Consider the following 17,819-nt stretch of genomic DNA (forward strand, 5'->3'; position numbering starts at 1 on the left):
TTATAATCTTCATTGAAGTCCTAGTTCTGCCTAGTGGCAAAAATAACAATTTTTGCCATTCTGGGTAAACTTAGTTACTTTAAATTTAAAGTCTGTTCATTCATGATTTCCCTTCTGTTCTTTGCAAGGGTGCCTCTGAGCTTCGAAAAGGCTTATGTTCCATCGTGTAGAAAGCCTCTGGGCCCAGACTTTTATCAGTGCAAGCTGATACTAGCTAAGCTGTTTGCATTTCTACCTACCACCTTCAATGCCATGTGTTCTATTGTCTTTCTTCCTAACCAACCCCTTCACTTATTCACCAGATCCTGCCACCTCCCAACAGCAAAATGGACATCCCACACTTAACACATCCCAGATCAGTTCCTAATACCTTATAGCCCCAAGCCTTCTTCTTTCTCAATCTTCCCAAACTCTGGAAATGGCAATTCTATTCGTCTAGTTGCTCAAGCCAAAACGTATGGCCTTGTCTTTGACTTTCTCTTTCTAAGAGTCCATATTTATCCTATAGTAAAGAGCTGGTGCTCCAACTTCCAAATACATCCAGAGTCCAACCACTCATATTAATCTACACTGTGGCACCCTGATCCAAGCCACCATCATAGCTCACCTGGGACCATTGCCTTAGCTTCATTCCTGCTGCCTCTGTTTCCTCCTTGACATCTAGAAACTATTTTCATTCAGAGCAACTAAAGTGATCCTGTTAAAAATTAAGTCAGATCATGTCACCCCTCTGTACAAAACAGTGGAAGACTTCCCATCTCATTGAGAGTAAGAGCCAAAGTTTACAGTCACCCACATGGTTCAGTGGGATTTAGATGCATGTGGCCTGCCCAACCTCGACTTCTCCTGTTTGCTCCTTAACTCATTACCTGCAGGTATACTGGCCAACTTGGTTCCTTAAATGCATTAAACACATTCCTGCCTCAGGACCTTTGCACTGGGTGTTCTCAGGATCCCCATGATTCTCTTTATCATTCTCTTCAAGTCTGTATTAAATGAGACCTTCCTTGATTACTATATTCAGAATCAACCCCCTCCCTCCAACCCTCTCCACCCAACTTTATTTTTCCATAGCACTCTTCAACTTCTTGAGTATTCTTCTGTTGTGTTTATTTCCCCTTCTCTCCCCTCGCTCCCATCACCAAAATGCTTCCTAAAGGTAGAAATTTTCATCTGTTTTTTTTTTCATTATTTTATCCCAAATGGCTAGAACAGTATCTGGCACTTAGTCAGCACTCAATAAACATTCACTAACTGAAATCCCACAATCGCCTATGTCCCATGTCACGTTCTGCCTTGACACTGCTTTCTTCTGACCATGAGACTTTTCCAAATTCACAGGCTGCTGTCTCTGAACCCTCCAAAGAGAATGCATGGGTCATTGCCAATACCTTCCATACCACTCAGAGACTGCAGACACTTCTGAGGTATATCTTTGGTCTTTTTCACCCAGACATGATACAGCCCTAATCCTTGTTCATTGTTGCTCCCTTGTGCTGGACAAAGTACCCTAGAACCTGCCAGAATCCACTCAGTGTGTAGGTTCCTGGCCAGCTGTTGATCTCAGATCACCTCATCTGGGGAAAGTGCAATCCTTAACCACTCACCTCCTGAGTCTCACTGAGATAACCATTGAGGAACGGAAGTCACTTTCTCAGAAACTCACTAGCTTGTCACCTCTTGTCTCTATTTCCAGGTTTTTATCTAACCATGGTCAGTATGTTAATATGGAAACCATTCTAGGCGTATTGCTTCTATGGCAAAGGCAATCTATGTCAGAACCTTCATTATACATTTCTAAAAGATCCAGGCTCTTTTTTTTTTAACTTTTTTTTTTTATTGAGTTATAGACATCTTACAATGTTGTGCCAAATTCCAGTGTAGAGCACAATTTTTCAGTTATACATGAACATACAGACATTCATTGTCACATTCTCTTTCGCTGTGAGCCACCACAAGATCCTGTATATACTTCCCTGTCCTACACAGTACAATCTTGTTTTTCTATTCTACATTTTGAAATCCCAGTCTGTCCCTTCCCACCCCCTGTCCCCCAGGCAACCACAAGTTTGTATTCTATGTCTATGAGTCTGTTTCTGTTTTGTATTTATGTTCTTTTTCTTTTTTTTTTTTTTTTTTAGATTCCACATATGAGTGATCTTATATGGTATTTTTCTTTCTCTTTCTGGCTTACTTCACTTAGAATGACATTCTCCAGGAGCATCCATGTTGCTGCAAATGGCGTTATGTTGTCAGTTTTTATGGCTGAATGGTACTCCATTGTATAAATATACCACCACTTCTTTATCCAGTCATCTGTTGTTGGACATATAGGCTGTTTCCATGTCTTGGCTACTGTAAATAGTGCTGCTATGAACACTGGGGTGCAGGTGTCATTTTGAAGTAGGGTTCCTTCTGGGTAGATGCGCAGGAGCAGGATTCCTGTAAAAGACTCAAGCTCTTATAAGTCCCACAGCATTTTCTCTGAAGGCTTTCATCTCCCTCATAAGCTTTGAAAAGCCTATTTTGAAACTAAAATATTGGGCCTTTCCTCCTTTGTTTCTGAACCTCAGGTAGTAACAACTCACTGAGACTATGAGGCTAAAGAGACTAGTCCCATGATCCCAGAAATTGGAAGGATGCAAACACATTAATTAATATTTTAAGGTCTTATTCCGCTTTCCAGAAGATAGAATGGTTTGAATTCCTTACCAGGAAGGACCTACTTGAAAAGCATTTCTATTGTATAAATATACCACAACTTCTTCGTCCACTCATCTGTCAATGGACATTTAGGTTGCTTCCATGTCTTGGCTATTGTATATAGTGCTGCTATGAACATTGGAATATTACTCAGCAATAAAAAAGAATAAAATAAGGACATTTGTAGCAACATGGATGGACCTGGAGAATGTCATTCTAAGTGAATTAAGCCGGAAAGAGAAAGAAAAATATCATATGATATCATTCATATGTGGAATATTAAAATAAAAAAAAAAAAAGAGGACACTAATGAACTCATCTGCAAAACAGAAACCAACTTGCAGATATAGTAAACAATTTTATGGTTACCAGGGGAAGGGGGACAGGAAGGGATAAATTTGGGAGTTTGAGATTTGCAAAGGTTAACCACTATATATAAAAATAGATAAAAACCAAATTCCTTCTATATAGCACAGGAAACTATATTCAGTATCTTGTAATTACCTTTAATGAAAAAGAATATAAAAATGAATATATATATATGTATATGCATGACTGGGACATTATGTAGTACATCAGAAACTGGCACATTGTAACTGGCTATACTTCAATTAAAAAAAAAGCATTTCTAACCCAAAATTCCCATATCTCCAACCTTTAAATCATCCAGGTGCTTCGGCTACAGGGTCTAAGACACGTGCTCAGAAGACCCCGTAAGATGCCTTATTCCCACTTTTTCAATCTCCCATCTGGGTGAAATCACAGAACTTATTTCTATCTGACTTATCTCTGTCTAGGTGAGTTGAAATACTCACGTGTAAGCTGCAAGAATTCTTTTTGGCCCTTGGACTGTCAGGTAGTTATTAGAAGCCCAGTGCAGAATCACATCACCATGGAGACAGGAGGCCATCCTAGGGGTGCACACTAGGAGGGAATACTGGCAGGCCCAGGATGGAGAGAAAGGGAGCAGTGAGACCTGTTCAGATTGCATTCATACGTCATTGTGGCATGCCAAACTGGCAAGTAGTGACATCCTTCTGGGTGAAAAAGGAGGATGCTATGAAAAAATGTGCATAAGAATAAAGGGCTAGTCCACCTCTACTCACATGCAAGCCAAGGCAGATCTCCACCCTAAGAGCGCCTTCACAAAATTTAAAAATTGAAATTGATACATCATTATTAATCAGTTCCTTATTCAAATTGTGCAGTGTTTTTTAGGTTCTGGCCTCTATGCCAGGTGAGTGAGGGGCTGTGCTGGCACATGGGGAATGCCAGGGAAGTCCCAGGACTGAGGTCAGGCTAAGGTGAATGGTCAGAAGAAGAAAGATAATATTATGGCTCCAATGAGAGGGAATAATGAAGGAACTGGTGAAGAAGAGAAATCTCAGTGGTTGGAAGAGTCAAGAGACTTTGAGGAGGAAGACTGAACCTGGGATGTCATTTTTATTGCATTTCTAGAACATCTCTCTTCTGCACCCCAATTCAGCCATAATCCACTGTGAGCTCAGGTAATGCAAACTCATTTTCATATCAGCAAAAGGGATTAAGAAGGTAAATCTTCAGAGGGAAAATAATATCTGTGATGTATTTTAAAGCCGAATGCACTATAAATGATTTTTTATCCACTCTTGTATTATTCATGCCTCAGCTCCCTGTCATGGCCATGAATAAATGAAATTTAACAAATGTTGTTTGGTCCACAGTGGCCCAGAATCACCCTAGAAGCTGAAGATCAGGTGCAACCCATTCGAGGGGCAGCTAGAGTATGAATGTGAAGGCCTTGGAAAGAATCAAATTCAAAATTAAAAGACTACCTCAATCTTTTCCAATTCCCTTTGGTAAACAAACAAACAAAAATCACACACTCACATTTAATTGCATTTGGAATTCAAAGCAAATTAAAGATGGTAACAAAAAGGCAAGCCAGATCAATGGAACAGAGTGCACTGCTGTGTCTTCATGGCACAGGGTTCTCTTGAACTTTTATAGACCCTCCTTGGAGAACTAAGGTATAGATCAGTGACTGGTAAACCACGGCCTGCAGCCTGCTTTTATACGTCCCATGAGTGAAGAATGGTTTTTACATTTTTAAATGGTGCTGAAAAAAAAATCAAAAGAAGAATGATAGTTCATATCATGTAAAAATTATATGGAATTCAGGTTTCAGTGTCCTCAGATGAAGTTTGATTGGAGCCCAACACTCACCTTATGGGCCATGGCCTGTTTTGTGCTGCAGCAGCAGAGTGGTGTGTGTGCAACAAAATCATGTGGTCCCCTAGTTCTGAGGTATCCACCATCAGGCCCTGTATAGAAGAAAAAAAAAAAAAGTCCATCTTTCATGTAAACTAATGCTTTCTTTTAAAGATGAGGAAATTAAAACCCAAGGAGAAGAAAGATCTCAAGTTCAACCCACTGGCATCCGGCAGAGAAATCTCTAGAAGTCAATCATCGGAACCCCATCTACAGTCTTTTCTCATTATATAAACATGGCCTGACTCCGGGGGACAGGATGGGGGGCCACAGGGAATACAGAGAGCAAGCCAGTGACTGAACAGATTGTAGAAACCAGAGCCACCATTTCAGGATTTCAGGAGCATAAATGAGGAACGTGTTTCATAAGGAGAGGAGAAGGAAAAACAAACAAACAAACAAAAAACAACACTGAAACTAATTACGAAGGTGTGCGGCAAAGTCATTCCGGTCCAGCCCACGTCCTGCTGTGAGATGTGGCCATCCAACCTTCTGGTCTGAGCTGAACGCTGCATATCTTTTGGTCCCAGTACCCAGCAGCTGCTCCTTCTTATTGCTACCTTGCTGCTGCAGTTTCAGAGCCCACAGAAATAGGAGTGCGGGACCCTTCATGTGAGGGAGGGAGGGCAATGGGAGAAAACAAAAAAGAAGACTGGGAATGGGGAGAGAGCTGAGCTTGGTTTTCTGCTGGAGGCTACATTTTTAGTTTTATTTTTTTCCGACTGGCACGCGTCTTCTTTGTTTTGAATAATGGAGATAATTATACATTCAAGGGATCACACTCTAAACCCCCCAAATGATTAAGAAATCTTATTGCAGGCAATCATGAGAAAATGTAGGGGAGGATTACCCAGAGAGACAATGCAAAGTATACATCTTTGAGTCCCTTGCTTAGCACCGAGACCTAATCACCATCCTCCTCGCTTTCCCATGGCCTAATTGTTGATCTCCCAGGCCTCTCCCTGGGCAAGGTGATGTTCCCTCCTAAACCCTGCTCATGTGAAGTCGAGGGTTTGGATGGGTCCCTCTTGGGAAACTGCTGCCTCAGTGATTTTGATACTGACCTGTAAGCTCCCGTTTACCAGCAACTTGGAGTAGAACAAAAGCTTTCATTATGTTCAGGCTGCAAGATTCTTTGTGTAAGGAGAAAAGAACCCTGTATATCATTTGCTCAATTCAACAAACAGTCATTGAGCAGCTACCGCAAGGCAGACATTCCTCTAAAAGCTGGGATAAAACAGTGAAAAAAATACCGTCCCTGACCTCACGGGTCTATGTCTAGTCAAGCCAGATAGATAGACAAAGGAATAGGAAATTTAAACCTGTGTCAAGGAGGATACAAAAAAAGTAAGTACAGACTGTTCAACGGGGTGGGGAGGCTGCCTAGGTGGAGGAAAGCAATTGGAAGGGTAAGTGGAATTAGCCAGGAAAAGAGCTTAGAGGAAGCATTTGTCAGGGCGAGGGGACAAGTGTGAAGCCTTGCAGATGAGAGACGTCATGGATTGTTGAGAACACTAGAGTGAGACTGATCAAAGCTTGGGGAGGGGAGCAGTAGGCAGGGGGATAGTGAGCAAAGCTGACCAAGGAAGTGGCTGTGAACATGAGCCAGCGCCAACCAGGAAGGGTCTTGTGAGCCTTCTCCTGAGGATAAGGAAGTCAGGCACAATCCGAAGGCGGTGCAAGAGGCTCAAAATTTCTCAATGACAGTAGGTGATGGGATCAGATTTGCCACTTGCTTTTTACCATAAAGCAATACCTCCCTGTCCAAGGATTACACATTTGACTCACGATGCCCTCAGCTGCATGGTGTAACAGTAACAATAATGATAATAATAGCTAGTACTTATTGTGTTAACATACGTCTGGAGTTGCATTAAGCACTTTACTTGAATTATATAATTGAATCCTTACAATAACCCTCCAAACTAGATATTATTATTATTTGTAGCTGACAGATGAGAAAACTGAGGCACAGAGATTGAGTAGCATGCCCAAGAGGGTATAATTCTTAAGGAGAGGAGCTGGAATTTAAATCCACTGCAACCTGCCTCCAAAGTTCAGGTGAAACATGGGCCTGGGAGGGAAAAAAAAGTCAAATACAATTTCCAACTCTGATTCTCAGTGACTGTGTGATTGTGGGCTTTCAGTCTCCAGTTTCCTTGTCTTTAAATAAGAAGAATGAGCTACATAATCCTGAATCCTCTTTCTCTGCTCTAATGTTAAGAGACTGTGTTTCTCATAGATGTCAGTAGAAAAACAGTAGTTCAGGGTAGCCATTTGACTCGTACTGTTCCTAAGGCAAGAAATAGTTATAAGACATCAACCTTAGAGTTGACTTATGATCTCTTGCAGGGACAATTCCAAATCTTCCTTTCTCTCCCCTCACTCTCTCAGTCTTCTTTCCCAAGGTTTGGAAATCCAGTGACACAGTGATTTCCATAAACACATGTTGATTGTCAGTGGATCAGAAAATACAATACCAGTAGAACTTCTCCCCCAACATGTCACTGTCATCAGGTTTTGTCCTCTGTATGGTCTGTCGACAGAGACAATAATCCAGGCTCTGTTTTATCTCTGTCAGTTACACTTTAAGCTGATCAGGGTGAGACTTTTCATTAAAGAAAAATCAACAGCTCTGAAAAGGCAGGTGTTAAAAACTAACAAAGGATTCAATGTTAATAATGGCTAAGTTGTGTTTGTTGGATTTGGAGTGGCCAACAGGGAATTTTTCCTGAATTTACACCATCATCTGTAATATAGAATGGAAGTCTTGATCGGCAGAAAACAAAACAAAAACAAAAACCGGCTAGAGAAGGGCAGAGGACCATTCCATTTTAGTGTTCTCAGGATGCCAGGATGCCAAGGTTGAGTTGGCTTTTGATACTGGAAACATAACTCAGTGGTCTCAGCTTCAGAATTCTTAGACTTCATGGAACCACAGGTTTAAAATCCTGGCAAGCTTGAGTCATGGCTTCAGTCTCTGTTGACTTAGAAAAAAAAAATCTGAAGAGCAAGTGATTTATGTTCTTTTTGTAGAACTCTCCAACCCCTGGCCACTGAGTGGACTTTAAAATATGCCCAGGGGGACCCTTTATCCATGGACAATCTCTGAGTGCTTATTATTCACTTTAATAGTGCAGAAGCTCTTTAATCATTGTCTCTGCATTTGCTTTAATCTAGAAACTGTCTATTTATTAGCTCATAATAAGCTTGAAGCTTTTCACCATCTCACTGGAGAAAGACTTGTATACATTCAGGAGATGATTCCAAAAAAGTCAGATTGATGTGAGATTAGGATTTGAAGAGACAAAACAGTATAGCAATTAGAGGGCCGAACTAAAGTTTATTTCTGAGAAGAAGCATTCTATATTTTGTTTTAAGTGGAGTTAAACCATTTTTAACTCCACCCAATATTAACAACTGATGAGTGAGTAAAGGGATTATTTATTATAAGGAAGAAGTTATCCATTCCAAAGGATTTTCAGCACCGAAGTTTTGAGAAGTTACTCAGAGTGCACATTTGAGGGATAGTCCTGAAAAAGAAAGTGGTTAAGAAACCAGACAAAGACCATGAGCTACAAAAAAATATTTTTTCCGGGGTTGAGAAATCTCAAATATATATATATATATATATGTTTTTCATGGAGAATAATCAGAGCATCAAGAAGAATAACATTCAGGATACAAGGGTACGGGAGCCCAGGATAGCACAAGAGCAAAGCAGCACATGGTGGACGTACTAAAGAGAAGATGACATTAAAAAGTCCAGAGAGAAGGAACTGAAAGAATGACTCCACCCTGAAATAAAACCATGGAATTCTTGGCTTCTGGATGACCTGAAGACTGGTGACAGCTGGTCTAACCACTATAATTACTGGGAGCTCTACCTATGGCGTTCCTGATCTGTTGTCTTCCACCTTTCTCTTGGAGTTGTTTATTATCAAGTAAAATGTTTGTTTCTTCTTCTTTTTTTTTTTTCTTATATAAGAGACTTTAAAGATTACCTAGTCCAACTCATTCCCTTTACAAAAGAGGAAACCAGGGGCCCGAGAGGTTAAAATGAATTGCTCAGTGTCACCCAAGTAGAGAGTACCCAAGATAGGACTAAAATCCTGGACCTTCTAAAATTCCCAAACCACACTTCATTCCAAGAGCTCATTCTTCCTCTCAAATAATCACCACTCTCCCCTTAATCATAGTGGTGATTTCTGCAAAGGCAGAAAAACACTGGAGGCAATTCTTAAATGTTAGATGTTTAAATTTGCATTTGGGAACTACATATCTATATAGAATTACTGGAAATTGAAAGAAAGACAAAATCATCATCTTTCTTTTCAAGAAGACCCCAACACAATCTTCCAGCATATGTGCTTAAAATTGGTTTTCCTGCCGTGTTAATCACCCATCTTGTTTTTATTTTCTTACCAGAAATAGAAGTTAAGGATTCAAAGGATCTTAGAGATCACCTAGACCTACTTTCTTATCTTATGAATGAGAAAGCTGAGGTTCAAAGAGGAAATATCACAAAATTACAAAGTACTGGAATTCAAAGAAGCAACAAATACTTAGTCAACTTTTTTTAATTGAGAAAAATAAGAGAAGTACAGAAAGTACTCAACTATAATAACCTCTGTATTTCCCACTACCTATAATTGATAATTTATATTTTTCATATTTCTTTCAAATATTTTATATAAGAAATCAAACTATGTAGATACAGTTGAAATACTTTTTCCCCAACCCCTAATCTTACTTCCCTCCCTATCAACACAAGGACAGCCAATATTATAAATGTATTGTGAATCCTTGCAATCTACTTTGTGTAATGTCACATACTCATATAGGTATCAAAGGACAGTATATTTTCAGCTTGTGCCAGGGGTGTAGGAATATTACATCAAAACTATTCTGATTTTGTTTGATTGTTTATTATTCTTCCTAGAAATATTTAACAGAAAGCTCCTGTAAGACAATAAAATTGTAAACAATTTCAATCTAACACACCTGTTTAACAGACAGGTCAGAGAAGTTAAACGACTTGCCTCAAGTGATATAGTGTCACCATCCAATGGGAACCCAGGTGTCCTCCCCACTACACCCATCTCCACATTATCTTTTCACTAGAAAACCCCACCTAGTTGTCCTTTTCCTCTTAAGTCCACTGGATGTTTTTCTTCATCGTTTTTAGAAAGCCACACTTCTCTCCCCCACCTCCATTCAGAAAAGAAACTGTTCTAGGGTTGAGAAACTCATATGAGAAACAATACACTCTTTAACTTCACACTTTGTTCTGAACAGCAGGGCAGCCAGGCAGACACCAGGCTCACACACCATTATGAATCTGTCAGCAATTAGAATTCTAAACCCTATTTGGTTTTTACTTGCTTCAATCAACTTGTCACTGCAGTGAGGATTATCTGCTTTCTCAATATAAACATCAACAGAAGTGAGGGCGATGGCTTGCGTCCTTGGCCAAGGCACCGCCATGGACAAAGTTAAATAGCACATTCTGCAGACAGGAAGGATCCAGGGCCTTAAAGGGGCCATAATTAGAGGGGCCAGAGCCTACTCTAGCTTTTGTGTGAGGCTTCAGAATTCCTCTCCTGGGGACAAGAGACATTTTGGGTGATGCCAGGAGACTGCTGTTGTCTGCTTCTCTGTTTCCTGTGCTGGAGAAAAGAAGGGGAAAAAATAAAATGCAACCATGCAATGTCTTTACTCGAAACCAAAGAACCTTGGGGATCATGCCCCTATACCCCTTATTTAAAGGATTAGGAAACTGAGATCCAGAGAGGGAAGGCTGTGGCCAAGGTCAAACCTGTGACAAACCCACTGTCCTGACTCCTAGCCCTGAGCACTTCTCACTTCATTACACCGCCCTCTTCAGAGTGAGTAAAAGAGACCTGAGTCATAAACCACATTCTCTCCACAAATACTCTCACAGTTTTCCATTTGCACACAATGGTGCAAAAGGCCAAGTAACTCGGCAGTCAATGAGGACAGGGCATGCCCAGGGTGCCAGGAACACTAAGAGAAGAAACTCATTTCACCTCAAATCCACTGAGAAGACAGATAGTGTGTAAATATACAAGTAGAAATTAATTTGATTCCTCTCAACAAGTGATTTTTTAAAAAAATATAATCTAAGGAATTTAGAGTTAGGCAGGTAAATACAAAGAAAGTTTGGTATCTTCTAGTACAACTAAGAGCTAACATAATGTATATTAACTTACTTAATCTTCATAACAACTTAAACTTCATAACAACAAGCATTACTATTTCAGCCTTTATTTTACAGATGAAGAAACTGAGGCACAGAGTATTGGGTACAGTGCCCAAGGCTATGCATGTGATAATGGCAAAGCTAAGACTTGAACCTAAATGGTCTGGCTCTACAGCCTCCAATCTCAACCACAACAGTAGGGTGACCATGCGTCCTGATTTGCCTGGGATGGTCCCAGTTTTAGTAATCCGAGTTCCATGTTCCAGGAAACTCCCCAGTCCTGGACAAACCAGGACAGTTGGTTACCCTACACATAACTATACTGACTCTTGTTTGTTAACAATTAAACCCAAGCCTCAAGAAACGATCCAGCTAGTCTGGTCACCATACTTCATACTTTGGGAGACTCAGCTTACAGGGAAGAACTTAAATATTAACATGTCCCAAGTACTATTCTGAGCAATTTTCAGGCTTTATGTTATTTTAACTCTCACATGCACCCTGGATAAGGTATATGGATAAGAAAACAGAGGCTCTAAGAAGATTGGGTCAGTTGCCTAAGATCTCTGGGTTAGCGAGTATAAAGCCAGGATTTGAACCTAGGCAAGCAGGAAGATCTTGAGACTTCTTTATAAGGAAATAGCTAAAATGAGGGAGTCCCAAAATCTGAAAATTCTACCTACGTGGTGTTTCTTCGGGATAGAAGAATTCACAGAAAGTTAGGTATAAATCTGAGAATTTCCTCCATCTGAATAGAGCTTTGTGCTTCCTCCTCCTTCCCACTTAGCCATGAGATGTAGCATCATTTGGCCACAAACTGAGACCGAAACTCTCAACATTCTTCCTCCCTCCATGCTGTGTCCACATTATTTCCCGCTCTTAGATTATCGCTGCCCTACCATTGTATGCATGTAAAACTCCTACCCGTCCTTTAAGAGAAGTTCATATACAACCTTCCCTAAAAGCCTTCCAGGGGCATCTAGTTTAAATTAATCCTTCTCTCCTTTCTCCTCGCAAGCTTATACCTTTAAAAAATAGATATCCCAATCTGCTTTATTCTATAGTCACAGCGTGCAAGGATTGGGGGGGTGGGGGTCGTACCTGGCTCACCTCCTGTGCTGGGAACTCCATCTCAGCTACATCATATTTCCTCTGTCAGTACTCCACAGGACCAGAGACAGCACCTGCACACAGTCTGTAGTTTGAAGGCCTCTTGAATGAACATGTGAATCCATCAGTGCTCCTAGCTATGAACTATGATGTTTGTATATGGAGATTTGGATAATGAAAACAAATATCCAGGATGTTTGTGGATGTCAGGGGATAATTTCTTTGACACATTTAGGCTTTATTCTAAAACTAAAGCAAACAAGGCAATTGACTAGATGATTGTGGTAGATGGTACCTACTTCTTTTTTTTTTAATTATTTATTTTTATTGAGCAGAAAATACAGAGTTCACACATAACCCTCCCCATCCATACATATATACTTCCTTACCCTCAACATCCTTCATCAGTGTGGCATATTTGGGTACCTACTTCTAATAAAACTTAAAAGTACCTTCACAAAATTATTTGGTGTTAAGAATAACAATTTTCAAATGGTCTAATAGAAATACATACAGGGCAAGGAGTCAGTTTCCACTTTGTTGGTAATGACCCAAACTCACTGTGTAAACTTTGGTCCTCTTTTTGCCCAAAGTGTAGGGTGATGGTGGTAGAAATAAATGACCTCTAGGCTCTCCTCCAGCTCTGCATGCCTCTAATCCAATAATTCTAATAATTAGATCAATTCTTCCTTCCACAGGGATGTTCTGTTTCCTAGGACATTCTGCCTCGGCATTCAGAAAATTCCAGATGAATAGTAGTATCAATAACAAAAGACCAGTAAAAGCCACCTGAAGGAGAAAAGGGTGTGATGTTTGAAGGAAGGAAGCCAGAAATACCGGAGGGACATGATGTGTGAAATGCAGGCTGGGGGTTTAATGAGTTTGAGGCGTGAAAAACTCAAGCTTCAGGGCTGCATTCCCTGGCAGTGTTGAGCACAGCGTGTTTCCATGCCCTCTGTGGCCGAGTTCTATTTTAGAATGTGCTCGAGCCTGAGTCCTCTAACACAGCTGTGACCGTCTGTTAACTTGTAGGCATGGTTCTCCACTCAGGCAAATGGCTCTTGATCTTTTATAGACGGACCTGGGGAAGATGCAGCTAAAAGAGGACAGACCTGGGAACTGTCAAAGAATTGATTGGTGTGAAAGAGGCGGACTTTACTGAGCCTGAGATGTGTCCTATGGACCAGAGAAGATGGAAGATTGCTCTACAAAGGTCAGAAGCAAATGGTATGGGGAAGTCTCGCTGGACAACCGCACCCACCAAGAAATGATTCCTTCAGCATTTGAGGGCCCCTCAAGACTCCTTGGCCATTAACGTTCCTTTCTAGCTAGGACATAACCTCTTGAGACCTTAACCCACGGAAAAAATGAGACCACAGATGAGTGGTTTCACCATGCCCCCACCCTTCTCCCTTCTGGAATCCCTTCCAAGTCCCAAAGTGCAGAGCTGTCAAGTCCTGCCCTGAATGCTTTGGTTAAGTGGATGCCCAGCCCAACTGAGGAAGCTGTGTCAGGGCTGGGTTAAGCCCTCCAGCTGCTGGGAAGAGCAGAAGTGGTCACCATGGAAACAGCCCCTCATCAGTCAAGTAGTGACTCACAAGGAGGTCACTGGGATGCAAAGGGGACTAGAATCCTTGGAAAGACTACACCTTTTTCCTTGAAAAGAGATGACTACACTCTTGAAAAACAAGGCAACTGCTTCCAAGATGGAGTGAAAATAGTTAGGGTTGCTTCTGTCTCCTGAATTTAGTGCCCTGATACTGTGAAGGCAGAAAGGTCCCCATTTCTGTGAATTTTGCTACTGCAGCCAGTTCCGCTGATACAACTCAATGTCAGACAGTGAAGAGAACTTCGAGTGTTATCTAGTCAAGTTTCATTTTTTATGGAAATAGCTGAGGGTTCAGCAGTGAATAGCCTGTCCAAGGCCCATATGGTGAATCAGTGGGAAAGCCAGGACTATAATCAAGATTTCGTACTCCAGACCTGTTATTTCTTTCACAATCCTGGGCCACTGGATTTTATATAAAGCTAATAAAAATTAAATTTCAAAATACCTCATTTAATGTGTCCTTTCTGAGGCAGTAAGAGGGACCCTAGCAATATATTCCCATGGCCATTTTCCTTTTCTTTTCTTCCCTTACTTTTCAAAAGTAAATTTTATTTAACTGAAATTGGTTAAAAATGCTGTCCCTCTCCATTCAGTCTCCCCTTTTATCACTCTTCCCCTCAAATTGGATGTCAGAATGACCGTGGGCATTTGTGAGATATGGTTAAAGGGAAGTTGAGGTAAGTTAGCATTTAGTTGGGGACAGTAGGATACAATTAAATGGTCCCTAGTCACTTTCTTGAAGAGTTAAGTTATTCTTTATCTTGATATAGGACTGGCTTCTACTTCTGTAACAAACTAGCACCAAGATTCAAAGGAAGAACAAGGCCAAAGTTCAGCTCCTGTGAAGATGCTAATAACCCCTAAAGCATCTGGCACAGGAAAGATGAAGATAGTGGAGAACAATGATTAAACTACATAGAGCCAGGAGGTAGTCTGTGAAAACGCTTCCAAATTTCACGTTACATGTGTGGGAGAAACTTGGTATTTTCCGTTATCAATAATGACTTGTAGGGCTGAATAAAACTTTTCTCAACTGTCAATAATAACTTTATTAAAATACATTTCAATAAACAGAAGAAAAATTGAATTATCTATTCTTGTAGAAAAACTTTTTAAAATGTATTGTCATAGAAGTTGTCAACCAATATGCAGTCAACAATGGGTATAAATAAAGTCTTATTAATTAATAAAGGCATTATGTTACTTTCTGAATTTTTAATTTTTGTAGTAAATTTCAGGTTTGTCATATCTGTATTTTTAATTGATTGAGATGTATTTTATTATTCAAAAATGTTCACTTTTGTTCCTAATTTTGTATTTATAAATTTATATTCTTTTTTCTGAAAGGGAACCCCCTCCATCATACAAGCTGCATGGAATCTGGATCTGTCTCCTGCCTGAAATACCTCTTTAATGAGTTTTCATTAATCACAGGATTACTGGAAATAATAGGAAATGTCCTAGGTGTGTTGTGTGGATCAGGAATCCATTATTACTGTAGAGTCACGCTAGCACAATCTTCATTGGAATTTAGCAATTTAGAAGAAAGGTGTTCAGAGTCATTTGCATCACACACAGGAACAATTCCTGACGCCAGATTCATCTGGGTCAGTTTCATTACCAGTAACAGGAGAAAAGCCTTATAATACTTTACTATTACTCATCAGTGTTATGTTTGTATACTGCCTTATCTCCCAAGCAACCAAAACACTTCACCTCATTTCATTTCACCAAATTCAATTCACCTTCCAAATATGCACATTTGCAAAATATGTCTGGGGGACGGGTTATTTTAGCCTGTTTTACAGAAGGAGTGGGCTCAAGGACAGGGATGAGTTATTGAAATTCAAATTACTCAATTCCATGTCTAATATGTTCTCTACTTAAAAATTGCTGTGAGTGGTAAATAAATAATGAGTATGAAATATCTTAACCCAGAAACTAGCATATGAGTGCATGGTAAATTTTAGTTTAATTTGGGTGATTCTTTACTGATAGGTAAGCATTTGCCAACTTGGGTTCATGAAATACCCAGATGCCCAGAGGCATTTCTCTAGTTCCTTGAAAGAAAATGTGGTCACAGTACATAAACTTCAAATTTCTCTTTTCCAACATGAACCATAGGTTTTTAAACCTGAAACAAGAAAACCAACCCATTACTTTTTTGCAAACTTGAGTAGTTAGGAAATTTTACTATGAACAGATCGGTGAGGTGATTTGTCATCAGAAGACCTACCTTGACTGTCAACTTCCCTACTATCCAGGTGCATGACCTTGGTCAAGTCATTGTATCTATTATGATTTTGATTTCTTTACCTGCAAAAGAAGGATATTAATAATTTATAGGCCTGTAAGAAAAATCACAAAATAGTATGTGATAAATTTGGAGACATATAGACAATGAGTTGTTATTTTTGCACCAGCAAAGTAAGACGGAGAATGAAAGGAAAGTAGCAGATAGTTTGTCTCATATTCCTCTTTCTGCAAGCCCCATCACTTCTTTCCTCAGAATTGCTAAGTGCAGACAAGTGTGACACTGCTTAATGATTCCAGAACAGAATGCAAATGTTTATAACCTGGGTAATCTAGAAGTAATTGCTCATTTGAAAAAAGGTAAGAAAAAAAATAAGAGTTGCTCGAGAAAGCTAGAGTTGTCTTGCTAACGTCTTTACGCTCATAGAGGGGAGATGAGATAGAAACTAAAGTTGATAGGGGAATAGAAGTAACAAATGTTATCCACAGAAAAGTGAAAATAAACATTTAAGGAGCAAAGAGAAGTGTGAAGTATAGTGTATGTGAAGTGGGTCTGGTTCTTTCATAGAAGGGAAGTCAGTAGATAATATCTGATACTGATAAATCAATAAAGAGACTATAGAAACATATTTTTCAGTTATGAAGGTAACTATCAGCAGAATCAGAAGGAAAATTCTTAAAATCAGTTACCACTCAGCTGGAAAAGGGAAGAGATGAATAGGGAAGCTGCTGGTTTCCAACACAACTCGTCTGTATCATTTGATTTTCTTTCCCATTTGGTAAAATATGGTAGGAATAAAAAAACTGAAAAAAGCAAGTGTTCTTTTTTATATTTGTTGGCATCAATATAATCTCAAATATTCAATGTTGTATCATTAAGTATTCCATTTTCAGCATCTTTTTCTTCACTCTATACCTGTGCTGTTTAACAGGAGAGCCACAAGACACATGTGGCTATATGAGATTAAATTAAAGTAATAAAATTTAAATTAATTAAAATCAAATAAAATTTCAGTTCCTAAGTCTTATCTGCCATATTTCATGACTAACGGCTACCGTGTGGTACAGCACAGAATTATGGAATTTTCCATTATTGCAGAAAGTTCTATATCCTCACTCTAAGCAATTTCATGTGCACTTGAGCTTTCAACTACCACTCATTCTTGGATCACTCCCTGACCTTTATCTCTGGCCAAAGATCTTATCTCCTAAGCAACGTGCCTTCACATGTGCTTGTTGATTAGACAGAAATATTTTCATTTGAGGTCCCACAGCCCTTCATACTGAAATTATCCAAATTCAAATGCATTGTATTTCCTGTGGAAGTCATGTTTACTTCCTATATTTCCTACCTCTACTGTTGGAACCATCATCTGAAAAGTCACTAGAATCTGATGGCTGATCTCTACCGCTTGCAGCTCACACTCCCTGAAGCTGAAGGCAGTACGGGAGAGCCTCAGCTCATCTCTTCTTCCTCACATACTTCTTCTGGCCAGAATATCTGCTAGGTCATCATGTTCTACTTATTCTAGGCACGGCTTACACTTCTGCTAACCTAGCTCTGTTCTAAAACCAACAAACTCCTGACTGGCTCTCTGGGCATCACTCAGCTAGTTTTATTTATGATATATATATTTTTTTACCCCAGGAAAAATGCCATTCCTCACTTTC

General features: G+C 39.8%; 2 long non-coding RNA genes across 4 annotated transcripts in view; one reads left to right on the forward strand and one right to left on the reverse strand.

Annotated features, from left to right (window-relative positions):
• Positions 1 to 15,353, forward strand: part of LOC116664339 — a 32,222-nt gene extending 16,869 nt beyond the window's left edge. The window contains exon 3 of one of the 2 annotated variants that reach the window (XR_004320819.1): positions 12,985 to 15,353. This is a non-coding gene — a long non-coding RNA (uncharacterized LOC116664339). The remainder of the gene's footprint in view (positions 1 to 12,984) is intronic. The other variant, XR_004320820.1, reaches the window with a different exon arrangement.
• Positions 3,310 to 16,828, reverse strand: LOC116664341. Of its 2 annotated transcripts, XR_004320821.1 has the most exons (4): positions 16,132 to 16,828; positions 5,379 to 13,075; positions 4,909 to 5,006; positions 3,310 to 4,801 (listed from the first exon to the last, which is right to left on the reverse strand). It is a non-coding gene; the product is annotated as an uncharacterized LOC116664341 (long non-coding RNA). The 2 variants fall into 2 exon arrangements; XR_004320823.1 differs by lacking the exon at positions 5,379 to 13,075.
• Positions 16,829 to 17,819: the final 991 nt, after the last annotated feature.

The sequence above is a fragment of the Camelus ferus genome, chromosome 1, assembly GCF_009834535.1.
Source record: "Camelus ferus isolate YT-003-E chromosome 1, BCGSAC_Cfer_1.0, whole genome shotgun sequence".
NCBI classification, from domain to species: domain Eukaryota; kingdom Metazoa; phylum Chordata; class Mammalia; order Artiodactyla; family Camelidae; genus Camelus; species Camelus ferus.